Here is a 5,386-nt window from a genome sequence, read left to right on the forward strand (position 1 = left end):
GAAGCAAAGATTAAACCTAGAGATATTTACATCAAAGCTTAAATTATATATATATATATATATATATATATATATATATATATATATATATATATATATATGAATGCAGTTAAAGTGGTTCAAGGACTTAGAAATTAAACCAGAGACCCTGTGACTAATAGAAGAAAAAGTAGGCCCAAGTCTCCATCATGTCAGATTAGGCCCCAACTTCCTTAATAAGACTCCTATAGCACAAGAACTAAAATTTAAAAAAAAAATAAATAAATGGGATGGATTCAAATTAAAAAGCTTATTCTCAGCAAAAGAAACAATCAGTGAGGTGAATAGAGAGCCTACAGAATGGGAGCAAATTTTTATCACACAGACATCAGATAGAGCACTAATCTTTAGGATATATAAAGAACTCAAAAAGCTAAACACCAAAAAATCAAATAACCCAATGAATAAATGGGCCAATGAACTGACCAGACACTTTTCAAAAGATGACATACAATTAATCAACAAATATATGAAGAAATGTTCATCACCACTAGCAATTAGTGAAATACAAATCAAAACTACTCTAAGATTTCATCTCAATCCAGTAAGAATGATAGCTATTAAGAAAATAATAATAAGTGTTGGTGAGGATGTGGGGAAAAAGCCACACTCATACACTGCTGGTGGGACTGCAAATTGGTGCAGCCAATATGGAAAGCAGTATGGAGATTCCTTGTAAAACTTGAAATGGAACCTCCATGTTACCCAGGTATTCCACTCCTCAGTTTATATCCAAAGGACTTAAAAACAGCACACTACAGGGACACAGCCATATCAGTGTTTATAGCAGCACAATTCACAATAGCTAAGTTGTGGAACCAACCTAGATGCCCTTCAGTAGATGAAAGGATAAAAAAACTGTGGTATATATACACAATGTAATATTTCTCAGCAATAAAAGAGAATAAAATCATTGCATTTGCAGGTAAATGGATGGAGTTAGAGAATATAATGCTTAGTGAAGTAAGCCAATCTCCAAAAGAGAAGTGCCAAATGTTTCCTCTGATATAAGGAGGTTGATTCATAATAGGGTTGGGGGTAGGGGTGGGATGGGAGGAACAACAAACTTTAGATAGGGTAAAGGGGAGGGAAGGGAAGAGAGGAGGAATGGACATAGAAAAGGCGGTGGAATGAGGTGGACATCATTACCCTAAGTACATGTAAGAAGACACAAATGGTGTGACTCTGTGTACAACCAGAAACATGAAAAATTGTGCTCTATATGTGTAATATGAATTTAATCACATTCTGCTGTCATATATAACAAATTAGAATAAAAAATGAAAATGTATGCAAAATAAAATGTATCAAGAATACAGCTAGTTATGATTGCAACTAAAGAAAACATAAGAAATTGAAATAGGCTGTATATTAAAATGTTTTTTTTATTTGTGGATTAAAAACTAGAGACTAAATGTGTATGATTTACAACTGTTTAAGGGGAAGTGATAACTTTAATATCATATATATATATATATAATGTTTTTCAGTAAAAGGATTATGTAAAAATGTATTTTCATCATGGCTGAAGTATTTTGAAGTTATAATATCAATATCATATGTTTCATATTGTTCAAATTTCACTGTTTCTAAAAATTTTGTTTTTTAAGAACAGTTTTAGATTTACAGCAAAATTAAGATAAAGGAAAAGAGACTTCCTGTCTATCTCCTGACTCCCAATGTGCATAGCCTTCTCCATCATTAACATCCTCCACTGTAGTGGTGTACTCTTTATAATTAATGACCCTACATAGACACATCAAAATTGCCTGAAGTCCATCATTTACATTAGTGTTCTCTGTTGGTATGATGCATTCTATGCAAGTATACTTTTTAAGAAAACATAAGCTTTTTGATAGGGTTCTATGATGAAGAGATCCCACTTATGTAAGTGTGTTGGGAGATTGACTTTAGTCTTACTAGTCCTTTGAGCCACTTGGTATTTCATCCTAACCATAACAAACATGATATGCATTCATGTAGACAAGAACTTAACTGAAAATCAATTGGCAAAAACAAAACATCTCAAGATATTTTAAGTATATGAAATTAAGTATATTTCAAAATTACTATATTGTTACACATGTGTGAACACACACATTAATTTTTAAAAGGAATAATTAAACCATTATTTAAATTAAGTATCTCACTGAAAGTTCTAGAAAAGTTTCTACTTCATAGTGAGCACTTCATAAGGTATAGTTCACTTGTAAAACAAAACCATCAAATTTCTTATGGAACAAAAATTAGGTATATACTGAATTTTTAATACTTTGGTTGGAAATTGCCATCTCATAAGCCACGAGTTTTCAAAATTTGGGGGTCGAGATCCTTTGCCTAAATATTTTTATGCATACTTCTAATGAAGAAAGTATAAGGAAACTGCTCCACCTGAAACAGAAGTCCCTGGAATCCTGCTCCCTGTCTCCAAACACAAATTAGTTGATACTTCCAAGGCAACTACAAGTTTCCTTTACACATAATTTATTAAAATAGGTCATACAGATAGTATACTTCTATTTTAAAATAACATTTTAAAATCAGAATTAACTTATCTATGTTGTTGTTTATCTAATAATAAGAAATTATAAATAGCTGCTTATTCTCTCTTAAAATGTGGTTTTATTAAAGTTTCTGATTGTAATATATTTCAGAAAACTTTTAGCTGATGAGAACCAACCTATTGAATAGACTGTTTACTTGTACCCCATTGTCCTTAAATTTATCATGATGTGCCAATCCCTGCGTCCTTTTGTACAGTTATTTCCATTTTCCATATATATTAATCTGGGGGTTGAAGTATCATCCTTCAGTTATTTTAATTTAGATTATTGTTTTAGTGTTTTAAATCTAGAGTGAGTGATGTATACAAATAAATTTGATTTACTTGAAATTTATGTCAGGGACAATGTCAGGTACAAATGGGTCAATGTAGCAGAAGGGACCTCTTTAGATCATATTTCCTCTGCTGTGACATTAGCTCTTATGTACTTTCAACGTTTGGCTTCATAGACTTCCCATTAATTTTTTAAAACTGTGTAACTTCCAATAAATTCCACTGTTTAAATAACAGCCATAGTCATACCCAATTTCTTAGATGCTTAGTTACCTCTTAACCTTTGTGTGTGTGTGTGTGTGCACAGAAACATGCACATACAATACAAATATATTCACAAAACTGCTTAGGTATTCAATTATTACAGTAAATACTTACGATACTGTTCTCTTCATTGACTTTATTGCATTTTTTATTGAATGCTGAATACATAGCTTTGGTTACAAAATTAACTTTCAAAATAGATTGTATATACTTCAAATATTGATAAGTTCTGTCAATTTCTAACTTGGGTAATTGAATTATTTTGATAAATATTGATGCTTCTAGCATATGCATTTTATTTCTGTCTCAAAGTATTAATGTAGGAGTGCAACAATTTCTGAGCATAAGTCAGCATACATATTTTGAAATTTTTGAAATATATATTCATTTTTTATAATGCTTTATTGAGCCATGAGTCACACACACACACACACACAACACACACACACACACACAGGAGGAAAGTAGAAATGCTATTCAGTGGGTTCTGAGTGTGGATCATGCAAGACAAAATGGTTCTTGATTGCTAGGACTCACTCAACTTTTATAGTTGTAGGTATTGAGTAGCATACTTACTATAATTAATAGTGCTGTATTATGTCCTTCAATATTTGCTAAGGGAATAGATCTTACTATACATATTCTTATCACAAACAAAAATGATGTAATATTTTTGAAGAACAATTTGAAGTATTTTTCATAAAACAAATTTGAAAACTGTGGTCTATTTTTTTAAAATCTGTACTGTTTTTCGAGCATTTTTAGTTCACAAAAACTATTGAATGGAATGCAGAGTTCCTCTGTACCTGCTGCCCCAACCCTGCCCACCTAATAAACAAAACACATTTTTTACAAACAATGAATCATCACTGAGACATTATTACCACACAAATTCCATATTTTGCATTAACTTTCAATTTTAGTGCTGCATGTTCTGTTTACTGACAAATGTTCAATGATATACATTCACTATTACAGTATCATAAACAATAGTTTCAATGCTTTAAAACTATCCTATACCCCACCTATCCATCCTTTCCTTTCCCACTGATCTTTTCACTGTTTTCATAGGTGTGCATTTCCACATATATATAATTGGGGTCATCCAGTATTCACTCCTTTCAGATTGATTCCTTTCACTTGGTAAAATGCATGAATTTCATTTTGGCAGTGAATACTATTCCATTGTTTGGATGTACCACCATTTAAATATCCATTAAGTTATTGAAGAGCTTGCTTGTATGTTTTGGCAATTATAAATTAAGTTGCTATATGTATTCATGTGCTGTTTTTTGAGTAGACACAAGTTCCACAAATGTGAGTAAATAACAAATGTATCGTTTGGTGGATGATATGGTAATACTATTACTGTATCCCCAGAAACTGCCCAAATGTCTTCCAAGGAGGCTGCATTATTTGGCATTTCTACAAGAAACAGATGAAAGTTGCAGGGCCATTATCAGTACACAGGATTTTAGCCATTCTAATCATGTTGTCTTTATTTGACTATGTTGTTTTCAGATGTCTTCTATAATTGTTCTGATATTGTAGTTTGTTCTTCAAAAAAAGGTGTTCTATAAATAATATCTAATCAACCAGGCGTGGTGGCACAGGACTGTAATTCCAGTGGCTATAGAGGCTGAGGAGGGAGGATTGCAAATTTGAGGCTAGCCTCAGCAACAGAGAGAGGGCCTATGCAACTTAGGTAGATCCTGTCTCAAAATTAAAATAATAAAATAAAAAGGGTAGAAATGTGGCTCAGTGATAAGCACACACGGATAGGTTCAAGCCCTGGCACGCACGTGCGTGCACACACACACACACACACAAACAAAAAAAAAACCCTTTCTATCTATATGTATATATATATATATATATATATATATATATATATATATATCAGAAAATATATGATAGAAAGCCCCTTATTTTCCTGAATGCACCCAAAATATTAAAGTTATTTGTTCAAGAAATTTCACAATGATTTATCTCTTTTGCTCCTTTGGATATTTTTAATATTCTTATTGTTCCCCTGGAGGAATTTTATTTTCCCCCATTTATATTATGTTCATTTAGATAATCTTTTTTTAATTAAAAATACCTTCCCATTTCTTTTCTGGATTATCAAAGTTTATCTTTTTCTAAACATGCTAACAAATTATATCTTAACATACATATATTTCCTTACAAAGGATGACACTTGCCTTCCCATTCCTGTCTTTTTCTTCACCAATAGATTCTTAATTT

The sequence above is a fragment of the Marmota monax genome, unplaced genomic scaffold (assembly GCF_021218885.2).
Source record: "Marmota monax isolate L192 unplaced genomic scaffold, Marmota_monax_Labrador192_F-V1.1 WCK01_AAM20220418_F8-fsc00026, whole genome shotgun sequence".
NCBI lineage: Eukaryota > Metazoa > Chordata > Mammalia > Rodentia > Sciuridae > Marmota > Marmota monax.